The 17,275-nt window shown below is 54.1% G+C and overlaps 1 pseudogene across 1 annotated transcript; it reads left to right on the forward strand.

The window, feature by feature from the left end:
- The first annotated feature begins 5,102 nt into the window (after window positions 1–5,102).
- Window positions 5,103–11,911, forward strand: LOC311625672 (HLA class II histocompatibility antigen, DP beta 1 chain-like; annotated as a pseudogene). The gene is made up of 4 exons: window positions 5,103–5,201; window positions 10,074–10,337; window positions 11,024–11,302; window positions 11,775–11,911. The product of its transcript is annotated as an HLA class II histocompatibility antigen, DP beta 1 chain-like (transcript).
- The last annotated feature ends 5,364 nt before the right edge of the window (window positions 11,912–17,275 follow it).

Genomic DNA, 17,275 nt, shown 5'->3' on the forward strand with positions numbered 1-17,275 from the left:
GTGGGACTGGAGCTAAGAGGAGGGCTGCTGGAAGGAGACATGAGCACTTCCTTTTATTTTTTATTGCTTGGTTGTTGTTAATCCTCACCTGAGGATATTTTTCCCATTGATTTTTTTTTAAAGAGAGAAGGAGGGGAAGAAGGAGAAAGAGGGAGAGGGAAAGAGAGAGAGAGAGAGAGAGAGAGAGAGAGAGAGAGAGAGAGAGAGAGAGAGAGATTGGTTGGTTGCCTCCCACACCAGGTACATGCCCTTGATGGGGAATCCAACCCTTGACCCTTCGGTGTGTGGGCCGATGCTCTAACCACTTAGCAAAGCAGCCTTCCTTTTGATGGAGTGCCTGGAAATGTCATTGAGGTTTACCATGAGTGTTTTTATTTGTAGTGATTTTTTGTGGTTTTTTTGCATGGATAATTTTTTTTCAGAATTTCACATTAAAATTAATGTCATGTTAAAATTAATTGATTGTTATCAAATGATATTATTTTTTATTATTTTATACCCTTGATAATTCTAGAAAAAGTCTTTGATTATTCCAGACATATAAAGAGAAAGCAATGTTTTATTGTTTAATTTCTAATTATTACTCTTATTTCTTCTTCATACAATACTGTGGTGGTATAAGTCACCTTTTTAAAAATCTTATTTTTAAGAATAATTTCTCTAATCATTTCACATTAAGTCTAATGGTATATCTTTCCTTTATATTCTCTGTTTTATTACAGAGAGGTTTGAAACTATAATAAAGGGGAATGGAGCTTCCATAAATTTCTCTGGTATTTATTGTAAAACTAGAGGCCCGGTGCATGAAAATTCATGCACTGGAGGGGGGTCCCTCAGCTTGGCCTGCCCTCTCTTACAGTCCAGGAGCCCTCAGGGGCAAGAGGTGACCAGGGGAAGGCAATGCCCCATCACACCTCTGCTGCTGCCACTGCCGGCAGCACAAGCCTCAGCAGCCCTGGTTACCTCAGCCTCGGGCAGCCCTGGGCGGCTGGGGGACTGAGGGTACTGGGCACTGCCACCTTGTGGCTGTGGGTGCCCCCATCTTTGAGGGTGTGGCAGTCAATTAGCATACTCCCTCCTTATTGGCTATGGGCATTGCCATCTTTGTGATGGTGTGACAGTCAATTTGCACATTCCCTCTTTATTATATAGGATAGTAGAGTTTCTATTATTGGACTAAACAATGTGTTGTATTGATTAAAGAGTTTGTGGGGGTCTGAACTAGCCTAGCATTGTAATAATTAACATTGCTTGATACCTTCCCATGGGCAAGGCTCTGTTTTAGAGAGGATCCCAATTAGTCCTCCAATAAACCAGCGGCATAGGCACCACAGAATTCTCCATCCTAGAGAGAGGAACGGAGTCCTGGTGCTCCAGCAGCTTGGCCCTGCTTCGGCCTGGGGGCAGGAGGCAGCCGGAGGGCTTCCCAGCGGGGAGGTTTCGAGCAGCCCCGAGTCTGACCCTGAGTCTGACCACTTCACCGGAACGTCCTGGTCCCAGCAGCAAACCCAACTCCAGTTATCAGATGTGCTTTCACTCAGTGTCGGCATTTTAATAAGGTCCTTAGTAAGCTGGTGGGGAATTAGATTCTTTTGTCATTTTCTCTCTGAAGTTTGTGCAGGGGGGAGGGGGGATGTTCACCTCATTTTAAGAACTATATGTAAATTAGTTTTGGGGGGTTATTTGGCATTAAAACTTTACCCCCCAAAATATATTGAATTGTGCTGAAACTGGTTTGGCTCAGTGGTAGAGCATCGGTCTGTGGACTGAGGGGTCCCGGGTTTGATTCCGGTCAGGGGCATGTGCGTTGGTTGTGGGCACATCCCCGGTGGGGGGTGTGCAGGAGGCGGCTGGTCGATGTTTCTCTCTCATCAACATTTCTGGCTCTCTATCTCTCTCCCTTCCACTCTGTAAAAAATCAATAAAATATTTTTTTAAAATCAACCTTTATTGTTCATATTATTACAAAGGTTCCTCATTTCTTCCCCCCTCCACTAGGTTCCCACCCCACCCACTGCCCCCTCCCTATCCCCCATTGTCCTCATCCATAGGTGCACAGTTTATGTTCAGTCTCTTCCTCCCTCTCTTTCCCTGATAGTAAATTCCTTTTCAGATAGTAAATCAGTTACTTAGCATTTTCTCATATCAATAATACCTCCACATGCCCAATGATACATTTCACACAAAAGACATTTCCAAATAGGTCAACCAGCCTCATCCAGGCACCACCCAAGGCACTCACAGATCAACACCCCAGCCCTATACTAACTCAACACATCCAGATCTAAGCCTTCAGCACTTGATTCAGCAGACCCTCAAGTTCCCACAAAAGTTTCCAGCCATGTCTGAGAGGCAGCCGTGGGGCAGGGGCAGGCGAGGAGCGAGCTGTTCCGGGCCTGGATGCTCCGGGCCTGGCCTCTGTTGCTCTGGATCGTTCCACAACCAGCTGCTCCGGGTCTGGTCACTGCCGCTCCTGACCTAGTTGCTCTGGACTTGGCTGCTGCTGCTCCAGGCCTGGCCGCACCCGACCTGGTTGCTCTGGGCCCAGCTGGTCCGGGCCTGGCCGCTCCGGGCCTGGCCGCTCCCAGCCTGGGAGCCACTGCTCCGGGCCTGGCTGCTCCCAGCCTGGCAGCTGCTGCTCCGGGCCTGGCCGCTCCTAGCCTGGAAGCCGCTGCTCTGGGCCTGGCCGCACCCAACCCGGCTGTTCTGGGCCTGGCCGCTCCCAGCCTGGCAGCTGCTGCTTCAGGCCTGGCCGCACCCGACCCGGCTGCTCTGGGCCTGGCCGCTCCCAGCCTGGCAGCTGCTGTTCTGGGCCTGGCCACACCCAACCCGGCTGCTCTGGGCCCGGCTGCCTCGGGCCCTGCCGCTCTGAGTCTGGCCGCTCCCAGCCTGGATGCTCCGGGCTTGGCTACTGCTGTTCTTGGCCTGGCTGCTCCCAACCCGGCTGCTCTGGGCCCGGCCACTCCGGGTCTGGGTGTTCCTGGACTGGCCACCCTGGGCTTGGCTGCCTCCGCCTCAGGCCTGGCTGCCACTGCCCCAGGTCTGGCTGCTCCAGTGCTGGCTGTTGTTGCTCTGGTTCTGGCTGCTGCTGCTCTGGGGCCTGGCCGTTGCTGCTCCAGGCCCGGTTGCCACTGCCTTGTGCCTGGGCACTCTAGGCCTGGCCGCCGCTGTTCCAACATTCTGTCCTTTTTTTTTTTTTTTTTTTTTAAACGCATATATGTTGCCATGTTGGCTGGTAAGTTGAGTTCTGACTTAGTCTTTGATTTTTCAAGATCTTCTTTGTATTCTTTCTTAAGTAATTTTACTATCTTTTGCTCTCACTTGATTTCTTCACATTGAGAACTTCTTTGGCTTCTTCCTCCTTGTCCTGGGAGCTCAGCAGGTTGGCCTGTGGCACCCCTTTGTTCTCCGCGGGCTCCCGCGCTGCTCCAGCCTGTTGCCTGGGTCGGCGCCGCCCAGGAAGCAGCCCAAGGCCTTGGCTCTGTTGCCCGCGCTCAGAGGTCGAAGGCTCAGGGGCACCCCCACCCCGGGGGCCCCGTCGCCCAGCTCCTTGCCAGCGCCCGGCTGGCAGGTGTCTGGCAGGGGCTCCTGCTCCCTGTCGCATTCCTCCAGTCTGGAGCTTTTTTTTCTCCTTCCCACTAGGGGAGTCTAGCATCAGAGTCAACAGACTGTCCTCTGCGCACAGTGCGCGCGACTCTGGGGGCTCCGCTTTTCGCCACTCCCCTGGGATTCCGCCTCACAGCCCCGTCTCCCCCTGCTCGAGCCTGGGTCCCCAGGGTCTGGTCCAGGACTGGGGTTCAGAGCAGTCCGGACTGAGGCTCAGCGCCGCCGGAGGCCCTGTTTCTTCCGGCTAGGGTAATCCAGCATCAGAGTCAACGTTCAGTCCTCTGTGCGCAATGTGCGCGACTCCGGGGCCCCTGCTTTTCGCTGCTCGCCTGGGATTCCGCCTCACAGCCCCGTCTCCCCCTTCTGGAGCCTGGGTCCCCAGGGTCTGGCCCATAGCTGGGGCTCAGCGCTGCCGGTTCGGGGGTTCAGCCCAGGCTGGGGGTTTTATTTCCTTCCTGCTAGGGAACGCCGGGCGGCACCCAGCCCTCTCCACCTCTCCGACTGCGACCTCTCCGCACGCGTGCGTGCGAGCGCGCAGCATGTCTCCGTACCTTAGGCTTTTTTTCAGCTCCTCTGATTTTCCTTCTGGTTTTCTCTTTCCTTCTTGTTGTAGAATTTTTCAGTCAGTCGACTACCTGTAGCTCTGGGCGATGTCCACTCTACATTTTAGTTGTATTCCATTGAAATTGTTGTGTGCTGCTGCGGTTAGGTGTCTACCCAAGCAGCCATCTTGGATTCTAGCTCTAAAATATATATATATATATATATATATATATATATATATATATATATATATATTATATATATTGAATTGCAAGAAAAGGATGGTCCTTAGAACATCATTGGTCTATTCAAACTCTCTCAGATCCTCAAGTTTCTCAGGCATTTTACTTGTCTGTTCTCACTCACCTGTACAGAGTTACGGAGAAGGCAGCGCTACCATCCCCACCTCAAACGTGAAGAACGCGGCCCAGGAAGGACAAGAAGTGCTGCCCAGAGCTAGGCCTGCCTGGTGCTAGGTCAGAGGCCCCTCCCTGCCCTGTGCGGGAAGGCCAGGCAGGCCTCTGCAGGGAGGACACAGCCCTCCCATGGCTGCACCGAGCTCTGCGGGACAGTCCAGCCCCCGCCCTGTAACTGCCAGGGCCTGCCCACCCCCAGAACTCGTCATACGGGGGCGGTGGGAGGAGGGGGCGAGGCAGGACTGGCCTGCTGGTGTCTGCTCCCCAGCAAGGGAAGCACAGAAACGAGCCCGAGACTCACCCAGATCCTCACGCGAGGACCCTTTCCTCACTGTCCTCAGTGATCCTCACACCCTGATGGGTCCTGTGCTTTCCCCGCCCTCTGCCTGGAGGGACAGGCCTGCTCCTCGGTTCCCTTTCTGGAATCTGGCCACGCCCAGGGGGCAGGGCTGTCCTGGCTCAGGGAGGAGGGAGGCCCACCCAGTGCGCTCTGCTCCTTCTGTGGATCTCCGGCCAGGCCTTCCCCCGGGGCCCAGGATGGTGGTCCCGCAGGCCGCTGGGGCCCCCTGCATGGCCTCTCTGATGATGCTCTTGGTGATGTTGGGCTCCCCTTGGGCTCAGGCAGAGATACTCCAGGTAAGTGCAGAGCCGCTGCTCGGGGGGGCCTGGCTCAGGGGAGTGACGGGGGGGGGGCGGGGGGGCATCCCAGGTGGGCCCAACCCACAAAGGCTGTGGGCCCAACATCATCCAGGGGCCACACTGCCCCCCAGAGGCTCCCTGTTGATCCAACACGAAAGAGCTGAGGGCATGGGTTTGTGGATCTTGCTGGAAACTCCTTGGTTGAGATGGCCAGGAGACACAGAGGTAAGTGAAAAACAAGCCAAGGCACTTCAGTTCCTCACCTCTTTTCTTGAGGACATCAGGCTGATAGACCAAAGCAAGGCTGCGGACTGGACACAGTCTGACCATGGTTGTATCTGGAAGGAGTGACCGTCCTATCGGACAGACAGGGGTGGAAATGCAGGCCGTTTCATAGCTGGTTCACATTTCTGTTCCTGCTGGACACAATGCGCCTGAGGCCAGGAGTGGCTTCGGGGGGCACGGCCCTCAGAGGATTAGGGTGACATTCCAACATCGGAGACCAGAACAGGGATCCCAGGTCACACAGCCAACCGCGCTCCGGCAGAGGCCCTTCTGCAGGACCAGGCCAGAGAGGAAGCGGGACAGGAAATGGCCCCTTTGGTTCCAGCTCCCCACCGGGCCCGGCCAGCAGAACAGGGAACCACCGACCGAGTGGTGTATGTTAAAATCCCACCCTCGCCATCCCCACCTATAAGCCAGTCCCACTTCTCCCTGAGAATCAGGTCCCTCAGCGTCTTCCCCGACTTCTAGAGCTAACAGCATTTAGAACTTTCAAAGCAACCTGCTCAAACCCTCCCCACTGCACCCACGTCTCAGACAGAAGGAAGGAGAGATTTCTGTGTGGGGGTTTCTCTCTTTTCCGCATCAGCACAGAAAAGGAGCGGGTCCAGTTCCTGAGTGAAGGCGGCTGGGGATTAAGAAATAAAAGAAAGAGACCAGATAGAAAGATAGAAGCAAAGCTGGGAGCCAGGCGGGATGCCATCCTCTCTGATGGAGGGACAGTGACCCCCAGCCCACGCAGCCCATTTATTTATATAATCCCAAATATCAGGAAGTATCACCAAAATTAGGGTCAAAGGAGCTTATTTGCATTCTTGAGTAGGCCCCAGCATTCCTGGTGCTTGCCTGGATTTACATATCAAAGCCCGCTACAGCTGACACTTGGGCAAAGGTAAAAAGTCAGTACAGACAACATGTCTGCCTTTTGGGGGAAAGCATGTTCCCAGGGCGTGGCTCTGCATATCGCCTGGAGTTCAGCTGACAATAATTAAAGAAATGCCCATGTGCCTCCCAGGGGCCTCTCACCATTCTGACATGTACACTCAGGTGGGCAGAGACTGGCCGGGCCGCTTGGCTGTGGGGCTGTGCCTGCAGGTGAGAGGAGAAGTGGGGCGTGTGGGTCAGAGAGCAGGGCCCTGGGAGCAGCTGGGAGATGGGACATGAGAAGGGAGGCGGGCAGGAGGCACAGAAGGCCTCTGGCAGGTGGACAGCGGTGGATGGAGGGTGATGAGTGCACTGCAGTAGGGCGGGCTTCTTTGGGGTGAGCAGTGAGCAGCGTGGGAGTGGGGGTGGGGAGGCCAAGGGGTTCGGGTCAGTAAGAGACAGGAGATGAGTGTGCACTGTGTGAGGGCCGGCTGGGGAGGGGACGGGCCCAGAGCTCTCCCACCAATCGATGCTGAGAAACTTGCTGCGGGTGAGATGTGGGGTCCAGGCGCAGGGCACCAGGGGGTGGACAGACCCCTCCGCTTCCTTCTTCCCACTCCCCTGGGTGTCTGCACCTTCCCCCAGAGCCAGGAAAGAGGGGTGAGATAGAGACCTCAGCATCTAGCATGAGTTAATAAACTCCTGTGTGAGCCTTCAGCTGGGCCAGGGCAGCCCTTGGAGTCATTCTGAACAGGCCAGGCTCCTCTTGTCTCCAGACCTCACAGCTCAGGGGGGAGGGCTCTCGCCCCCAGTGAGACAGACACTGCGCTCCAGCCTTCCTTTACCTGTCTTATGTCGTGTTAGCGGTAGTCCTTCCAGAGAAGCGGATAGAACCTTCCCTTTTCGAGGTGGACAGGTGGGGACGCCAAGAGGGTGCTGTTTGTCCAGGCACACAGCTGGGCTGCCTTCCTCAGACCGGAGTCGTCACGTACTCTTAGCACGGTCTGCTCTGAAGAGATGGGCTACTTTACAGACGCTGTCAGGCTTTGCTCTGGAGAGCTCAGATGTTTCCAAGAGTTTCACAAACTCTAATATTTTCACACACACACACACACACACACACACACACACACACACACACACAAAGCAGCTTTGAGAGACCCTTGTGTGACATTTCTGTGCGTTGCAAATTAGATTTCATAAGGGAGGGGAAAGTCAATTGCTTTTAAAAAAAGAAAAAAAAATTCAAACCACTATTCAGGACCACAGAAATGTGTCCTGTCTGGAAACCAGGTGCGAGCCCTGTTAGTGGGACAGGAAACGGAGTTAGACGCAGGGAATGGAGCAGGGAGGCAGGTGACGACAGATGCCAGAGAGGCCCCACCCTGGATGGGCCAGGGACTCGGGCTGAGGGCAGGCACTGGGCATGGAGACAGGCTCGGGAGGTCGGAGAGGAATGAGCGCAGCTGGAACCCCGTGGGCGAGGCTGGTGTGGCAGCTTCAAGCTGGGGCAAGAGGAACACTGAGGGAAGACGGGGACGCTGACCAGCTCACCCAGATCAATCCTGGCCAGCTCTGCAGTGATAGAGACATGGCAGGCCCCTCACACCCTCCTCCTGCTGCTCCCAGAACCTCAAGGTTCCTTGACAGCTGCTAGCCGCGGGAAGAGGGCAGAGGAGCGCCACCCGGAGCCTGGGCTCCCTGAGCTCAGCCCTGCCCTGACGTGGTGATCCTCGGGGTGACATATTCTTCTGATTCCTTCCGCCTCTGGGCAGCATCGCCCTCATTTCTGTGGTCTGGGAAGTCCTGTGATAAATTCCACCTGCAGTTTCCATTTATGACACATTTTAAGTCATGTGGAGGAGCTGTACCCTAAGACTCCTTCAGTAGACATCCCCCAACTGGATTGCAGCCAGCCAGCCATTTGTAATCAGTTGTCTCCGGCCATTGTCACGAGCAAGAAGAGCAAAGATGGAGTATTCACACCTCCTATTTCAAAATATATCACAAAGCTACAATAACCCAAACAGTATGTACCAGCATAAAAACAGACATGTAGAGCCATAGAAAGAAATGGAGAACCCAGAAATAATCTACACATCTACAGTCAGCTGATGTCAACAAGAGTGCCAAGAACACCCTGTGGGGAAAGGTCAGTCTCTGTATCCACCCGCAGAAAACCATGAAATGACCCTCACCTCTCACCATATGCAAAAATCCACTCAGAGTGGGCTAACGACGTACACGTCAGACCTGAAACCATAAAACTCCTAGGAGAAAACAGAGTTAAAGCTTCTTTTTTTATTTTTTTTAAATATATTTTATTGATTTTGTACAGAGAGGAAGGGAGAGAGATAGAGAGTTAGAAACATCGATGAGGGAGAGTCATCGATCAGCGGCCTCTTGCACACTCCCTACTGGGGATATGCCCACAACCAAGGTACATGCCCTTGACCGGAATCGAACCCGGGACCCTTCAGTCCCCAAGCCGACGCTCTATCCACTGAGCCAAACCAGTTTAGGCAAAGCTTCTTCTTCTTTTTTTTTTTTTCTTTTTTTTTTAATGTTTTTTATTGATTTTTTACAGAGAGGAAGGGAGAGGGATAGAGAGTTAGAAACATCTATGAGAAACATCAATCAGCTGCCTCCTGCACACCTCCTACTGGGGATGTGCTCCCAACCAAGGCACATGCCCTTGACTGGAATATAACCTGGGACCTTTCAGTCTTCAGGCCGACGCTCTATCCACTGAGCCACACCAGTTAGGGCAGAGTTACAGCTTCTTGACATTGGTCTGGGCAATGATTTTTGGATATGACACTATCTCCATTTTAGATACTATGAGTCTATTTCTATTCCCTGTCTACTAACTTATTAGTGATACCCTCTGCTTAACAGAAGTATTAAATTTTAATGTAATACATTTTATTATATTTTCCCCTTATCTTAAAGAATAAAAAGCGAATACACAAATTGACCAAGCAGCTGAACAGCTGATTACTATGACAGACACTGACCACCGGGGGCAGACGCTCAATGCAGGAGCTGCCCTCTGGTGGTCAGTGTGCTCCCACAGGGGAGCTCCACTCAGCCAGAAGCAGGCTCACAGCTGGTGAGCACAGCAGCAGCCGTGGGGAGAGCTTCTCCTGCCTCTGCAGCAATGGGACATCCCCAGAGGCTCCCAGACTGTGAGAGGCACAGGCCGGGTTGAGGGCCCTCCCCCACAAGTGCACAAATTCCATGCACTGGGCCTCTAGAGTTCTTACATTTGCTTAAGAAATGCTTCCTCGCCTCCATGTTCATAACTGTATTCACCTGTGCCTTCTCATATTTACCGTAGAATCTACTATTTATGTTTAGGTTTTTAATCCTTCTGGGGTCCAAGTTTTGATGTTAAGTACAGATCTAGATTTTTTCCCCTTCATAGCTAAGCCAGTTTCCTCAACCCCATCTGCTGAGCAAACTCCCTTTGTTAAGTGTTAAATCCCGTATGTTCATAAACTCTGAGCCTCTGTTCTGTTTCAGATCACCGTTGGTAAATTTTGTGATTCTGTAGGATTTCTTTATTTACTTTAATTTTTTAGAAAGGGAGATAGAAACATCAATGATGAGAATCACTGATGAGCTGCCTCCTGCACGCCCCCTGCTGGGGATTGAGCCTCAACAGCAAAGGGCACAGCCAGTGGGCAGCCCACTTAGCCGGCTGGTCCTTCTGGCTCTCAGAGGTCCGCGTGTACCAGCGGAGGAGCAACTGCTACGAGTTCAACGAGACGCACCACTTCCTGGAGTGACACGTGTACAACAGAGACGTGTTCGTGCAGTTCGACAGCACCGTGGGCGTGTTCGTGGCTGCGACCGAGCTGGGGCGCACAACCGCCAGGAACTGGAACATCCAGAGGGAGTTCCTGGAGCTGCGGCTGGGCGCAGTGGACGCTGTGTGCAGACACAACTACAAGCTGGACAGGGGCTTCACCCTGGAGCGCAGAGGTGGCGGGCGGGGCGGGCCAGCTGGGTGGGCTTGGGGCAGAGGAGGGCGGCTCTCCTTCCCATCTCCAAGCCCCAGTCCCAGGCCGGCGGCCGGAACCCAAAGGGCTGAGCCGGGCGCAGGGGCCAGAGCACATGGGGAAGGGCAGACTCCGGGTTGGTCCAACAGAAAAGAGCTGAGGGCATGGGTGTGTGAAGCTTTCCCTGGTGAGATGGTCAGGAGACACAGGTAAATGAAAAACAAGCCAAGGCACTTCAGTCCCTCACCTCTTTTCATGAGGACATCAGACTGAGAGACCAAAGCAAGGCTGGGGACTGGACAGTCTGACTCCATGGTCGTGTCTGGAAGGAGTGACCATCCTATTGGACAGGCGGGGGTGGAAATTCAGGCCATTTCATAGCTGGTTCACATTTCCTTTCTCAACATTAGTTACCACGGCCTACGTTTCTGGAGAAAGGGCCAAATTTGACCCTCTCTTCTCTGCTCTTCCTGATTCGTGTATGACAAGGCTGTCCTTGGGACATTGCAACTTTATTGTTTCCCTGCACCGTTCCCCATATTCGGCCTCCAAGTAGCTTAGCAGATGAAATCCTTACCTTTAGCCTCTAGAAGCCAATTTGCCAGAAATCTGCTAAACGCACTGCGTTAACTGTCTGCATCGTCACAAGATCCTTTTTCCCACTCCCAGTCCAGCCGAAGGTGAACGTGTCCCCCTCAAAGAGGGGGCCCCTGCAGCACCCCAACCTGCTTGTCTGCCACGTGACCGACCTCTACCCGGGCCACGTTCAAGTCCGCTGGTTCCTGAACGGACAGGAGGAGACAGCGGGCGTCATGTCCACCAGCCTGATCCACACGGGGACTGGACCTTCCAGATCCTGGTGATGCTGGAGATGGCGCCCCAGCGGGGGATGTGTACGGCTGCCACGTGGAGCACCCCAGCCTGGAGGCGCTGTCACTGTGGAGTGGAGTGAGTCCCTCTGGGCTCCAGGCTCTGGGCTCCTCTCCCTGCCCCCCGGGGTCACGCCCCCATGTGCCCTCACCACTCCCTAGCTGAGGTCTAGGCTGGAGCAGCAGGGATGTGGCTGCCCTGGGGGGAGGGGGGGAGGGGGGGAGAGGGCTAAAGAACCTGTCCTTGTAAGGAAAGAACCACCTCCACGACTGGCCCTCAGCCTGGGACGCGGCCTCCCCCTCTGTCTCCCTCCAGTCCCTGTCCTTGGACTTCACGGGTTGACCAAAACCAGCATCCGCCTCCTGTGGGCGTCACAGCATGAGGCCCAGAACTTTGGGGTGCTTTCTACATCTACTCCGTCCCCACAGTGGTTCCAGGCTCCACCTGTCCTCCCGCTCCCCTCCACGGCACCAGATCAGGCTCCGGGAGTCGGGGGGGGGGGGGGGTTGTAGCAGGTGGAGGGAGACTGACCCCGGTCCGTCCTTCCCAGAGGCCCAGTCCGATTCTGCCCGGAGCAAGATGCTGGCTGGAGTCGGGGGCTTTGTGCTGGGGCTCCTCGCCCTTGTGGTGAGCGTCACTCTCCGCTTCCAAGGCCAGCGAGGTAAGAACCTTCTGGAAAGAGGTTGATATTGCCCTTCCACTGTCTCAGTCAGTGAAGTTGAGGCAGAAAAGCAAATGACAGAGCGCATGAGGCCACTGGAATCGGATTCGGGTCAGGGACGGCAGGGTGGGCGAAGACGCCTGGGTTGAGATCCAGGCCCCGCAGCACACCTGACGCTGCTGCCCTGCTGCCCGGCCTGCAGGGGCTCCCGCTGGGCCAGCTCACGGCTCCACATTGTGCTGCTGTCACTCCCAGCGATGTGGGCGTGGGATGCCAATGTCTGTGCCTGTCTAAGATGCTGTTGCTCTTTATGTGTCAATCACTAACTTCCCTTAATGCTTAAAAAATACCTTTTATTGGTGTTTTTAGAGAGTGGGAAGAGAGAGGGAGAGAAATGTCGATGTGAGAGCGATACATTGATCAGTTGCCTCCCGTATACACCCCAACCAAGGATGGAAACTGCAACCTGGGCACATGCCCTGACGGGAATCAAACCGGCGACCTTGTGGTGCACTGGAGGACATTCAACGCACTGAGCACACCAGCCAGGGCTGAGCCTGCAGCTGCTGCTAAAACTCACACAGGACAATGCGTGTCAATCACTAAGAATGTTTTCCAAGTTTAACAATCACCATAAGCTCAGGATTATAAATAACAGGCAGGAGAGCATAACATATTATTGTTATTTTAAAATATTTTTATTGATCTTTTTACAGAGAGGAAGGAAGAGGGATCGAGTTAGAAACATCAATGAGAGAGAAACATCCATCAGCTGCCTCCTGCACATCCCCTACTGGGGATGTACCCGCAACCAAGGTACATGCCCTTGACCGCAATGGAACCTGGGACCCTTCAGTCTGCAGCTGACGCTCTATCCACTGTTTGGCTAGGTCTATAGTTATTTTTTATATTGTTGTTTGCATCAGCTTCTGGGAGCAGACATCCCATAGCTCTGTGTTCATCAGATCTCCTTAAACTCCTCTGAGTCGGTCAGTGGGAAGTACATCTCCAGTTTCAAAGATGTGTGCATATCAGTTTTTCAGACATAGGCCGGGTTTAGAATAGTTCATTAGGGTTTTTTAAATCATTTTAATTAATATTTGAGACCAGGACAGAAGTCATATTTGTTTCTGTCATTTCATTGAACTGTGATATCCTGGTTCATAGGCTGATGCTCAACCAGGGAACCAGGGCTAAAGTGTTCTTTAAAACGGGGGAGTGTTAAATAGGTCCTGTCTCCACCTAGAGGCCAACAGCAGGACCTGGACTTGGAACCAACAGGAAGGGAACTTGTCAGCACTGTGAGAGGGTTGGAGTGACAGGCAGGCCTGCACAGGACGTGGGTCAGAACAGATGTGGCTGAACGTGTAGGCTGCGGCAGCACCACACCACCCACATGACTTTGCTTCATTCCCACTGGACGGCTGTTGTTGGGCTGGCTGCTGTCATTTTCTTACTGACAACCTCGAGGGAAAGGTCCGTGCCCCTGTATAGTGGGGTGCTGCACGTTTTAAAAATTCTTGTGGCACACCAGTTGGAAATCGCTGGTCAAGACAAACCCAGTAAACAGGAAATGGGGTTTTATTAATAAAGTACAGAACCTCCACAAGGACACAATCAGGGCCCACTTATCTACTAGGCATAGCAGACACCATGCATGAGGACACACAATATTTGTGGGGTTCATGAAAATGTTTACATCTTTTAAAATACAAAGAAACTTTTAGGATAAAGAAAATATCTTAATTTACAATATTAATACACTATCTATGACCAACGCACTCATAAAATATACTTCTGGATTTTTTTAGGAAAGTGTCCAGAAAGGACAAAAATGCCTAGGGCCCATGGACATGAGGGTCATGGACATTCACGTACTGAAGAGCAAAGCAGCAAATGACAAACTAGTAGAGGTGCTGACTCCAAGGACAGAGAGCCCATGACATCGTGGCTACAATGCTGAACATGACTTTGAGGTGGCCCCTGGGGAGGAAGGGGTGGGGGAGTGCAAGTCATGAAGAGGCTGGCTGGAGCATGCTGGTCAAATGCACAGAGAGGGGAAAGACGCAGACACCTCTTGGTGTACCTCAGTAATCCCACCTTATGCCCCCAACACTTCTCTACCCCTCCCCCGTGCTCCATGTTCACTGAGTGGACAGATTATTATGATCTCTGAACAAATAATAATCTGGCCACTCAGTGTAAATATACACATATTAGAGGCCTGGTGCATGAATTCGTGCATGGGTGGGATCCGACCAGCCTGGCCAGGGGGAGGGGACATGGGCGGTTGGCCAGCCTGCCTACTGGCCAAATTCCTGGTTGAGGGGACAATTTGCATATTAGCCTTTTATTATATAGGATATACACTTAGTGACCAGATTATTATTCATTCAGAGATCATAATAATCTAGCCACTCAGTGTGTACTGTATGTATACATATATTTCACTGGGCCCCCAACATGGAAAGTGGGTTCTTGGGTTCTCAGGGAGACAGCTGACCCAGCAGCTAAGCCAACCAGATTGGGCCTCAAGGAGCCTGAGCCTTGGCAGCCAGAGACACAGAGACCGAGAGCAGGTCGGCCGGGCGGTGGTTCCTGCTCCTGGGACAGAGTCTACGGAGAAGCCATGAGGTCCCGAACTGTCTTTGCTTTTCCCAATAGAATCAACCCTTCCTCCAACTCCCAAGTACCCCAATATTTCATAATAAATTCCCTTTGGAACTTAAACTGTTCTGAATCAGATTTTTGTAACAAAAATCTGTAACAAAACAAATTACAAACAGCTGTTTGTAACAAAAACTCAAAAAGCGCCAAAACTGGTTTGGCTCAGTGGATAGAGCATCGGCCTGTGGACTGAAAGGTCCTGGGTTCGATTCTGGTCAAGGGCATGTACCTTGGCTGCAAGCACATCCCCAGTGGGGGGTAGGGGGGGGGGGGTAGGAGGCAGCTGGTTGATGTTTCTCTCTCTAGCTCTCTATCCCTCTCCCTTTCCTCTCTGTAAAAAAATCAATAAAATATATATTTAAAAAAAGAATATAAACACTTGAATAAATTTAGTTAAAAAAAACAAAACTCAAAAAGCATGGGTGCGGACAGCTCTGAGGTCAGGAGGTAAGGGCGCTCTGGCCCGGTGCCAGCGTGTCCCGGTAACCAGGGCAGCGTGGCAGGGCCGCCCGGGTCTCCCCAGGGCAAAGGTGCCATTCAGCGGGAATAGTCCCTTATAGTCTACGAAGAGGAAGATGCTGGGATTGAGCAGCCCAGTCAGAGCAGAGCCCACTGGGAGCTAAATGAAGGAGGGGCCTTGCTGGGAAGGCGGAGAGGTCTCCTGCCAGCCTGTCGTGCCAGAGCCACCGCCGGCCCCAGGTCTGCTCAGCCAGGCCGGCGGCCTCTGCAGCTTTGCTGTCTGCCTCCATTGAAACACGGCACCGCCTCCCATCTTCTCCCAAACCCTGATATCTCCAAAACACGTTTCTTAGTTTTTAGTTTTTGTTGATTTGTTTCTATATATTTTTACTTTTGAAAAGTAAGAAAAATCTTGAGGTATTCATAAAAACAGCCACAAGTGGAAAGCTGCAGAGTTATGAGAAATCTCTAAGAGCACTAGTAATGTGTATACCTCCCTCAGGGAGGAGAGTTAGCCAGGCCGGGCACACACAGGAACACGGAGCTGGGAGCCGCACGGTTTGGCCGGAGTCTCTGGACTCCGAGCTCTGAGGGACGCAGTGGTGAGACCTGGAGCCTGGCGTTTGCTCCAGCCGCCGTAGTGTCCCACGTGGCTTCTGCTTTCATGCTTTGGAAACCCGCCCTTCTATTTCTTGGGAATCAAAATCATCAGCGTGGAAGCAAGATGCGCTCATAGACAGAGGCAGGACAGAGTGGACGGCACGGCCACCTGATGTGGGAAGGCGGCGCGGTGGCTGGCTCTCACCGAGGCCGACTCCTCCGGCTGTTTGGGGGCAGCGGTAGGAGGTGCCCCTCTAGGTGCCCCGGTCTTCACCCAATAATATGAACGAAGGGGCGGGTCTTCCCCACAAGCTGGCACTCTGCCAGCAATGCCAGTTCCCACGAAACTGCCCGGGAGATGAGAGAAAGATAACAAAGGTGCGGGGAGGGCAAGCACGGGGGGAGGGGGGGGGGGAACGCAGCACCCTGCACACAGGAGCTTCTCTCTGGGGCAGCTGGAGCCTTGCTTTGACCCCTCCCGTCCCTGTCTCCGCCACCCACCCTGCCCTGCCCGTTCAGAAACTGCACATCCAGCATCCAGCTGGCCAAAGCGGGAGGACGGGTCAGGAAGCCCAGGGCCTTCTGGGACCCGCAGTGTGGCCGGTACAGCGATCTAAGTGGTGCACATGTTACAAGTTGTTTTTGACCGTAAGTCAGAGGCCCACACGTCAGCCCAAGTCTGAGGAGCAGTTCCGGGCGTCACAGGCTAGCGGACCCGTCCCCAGCCCGCGGGCTCTGCGGCTTCCTCCTTCCTCCGCCCTCCGCCACCCTGACCCAGCTCCCTCAGCTCCCTCACCTTCTAACAGCAGCGAGGACTCCCTCTTCCTGGTTGGGGTCACGTTAAACTCCCTAAGAGGCCGTCAGGAACCCGGGCCCTCCTGCAGGCGGTTATGTTCTGGCCCAATCAAACCCCAGATCCTCAAGGTCTCGGCCTCTCTCTCTTGTGTCCCCAGAAGCCACTGAGCCACTGGCATCCCGCATCCAAGTGCGGGGAACCTGCACTAACACGCCAGCCCCACCCCAACCCCAGCCTGGAGCCCGGCCCCCACCCGCCTCTCCTCTCCCCGGGCGCCCCGCTCGCCCCGCGGCAGAGGCTGTGGTTCCGGCTCCTCCGGACTCCTCCGGGCCCGGGCACCGATCGCTCTAAGCCCGGCGTCTGTGCACCGGCCCGGGCCTAACGCCGCGCGTGCCTGTCACCGAGCGACTGTGCGGCCCTGCGTCCGCGGAGGACAGCTCCGAGCCTGCGTCAGACCGGAAGTGGTCTTTGGGCATCGCCCCTTTGGCTCCAGAGACGGCCTCCAGGGGTTCGGCTCCCTCCGCTCGCAGAGAGAAGCTGAGAAGCCTCCGCTCCGCAGGGCGTGGGGGGGGGGGGGGCGGGGACGGGGAGAGTGGGGGCGTCTACTTAGGTCTGATCGCTTCCTCAGCGGAAGCCTGGGAAGGAAGGTTGTCAGGATTGGGGATTGAGATAGAGGGCGTGGGGTCCCCAAAACCCCGTCCTGACCCCAAATAGGCGAGACCGGGCTTCCCTCCCATCGTCCCTTCTTGGGCTGGGGGTGGGAGTGGGGGATCAGTGGGGCGGAGGAGGGTGGAGGTTCTTGGGCGGCTCGGGGCCCTTTAGGGGCGACGGTCTGGGCGCGGCCACCAGGGGGCGCCAGAGGCGGGGA

Source organism: Pipistrellus hanaki (genome assembly GCF_964339955.1).
Source record: "Pipistrellus hanaki genome assembly, chromosome: 7".
In the NCBI taxonomy this organism is placed as follows: Eukaryota; Metazoa; Chordata; class Mammalia; order Chiroptera; family Vespertilionidae; genus Pipistrellus; species Pipistrellus hanaki.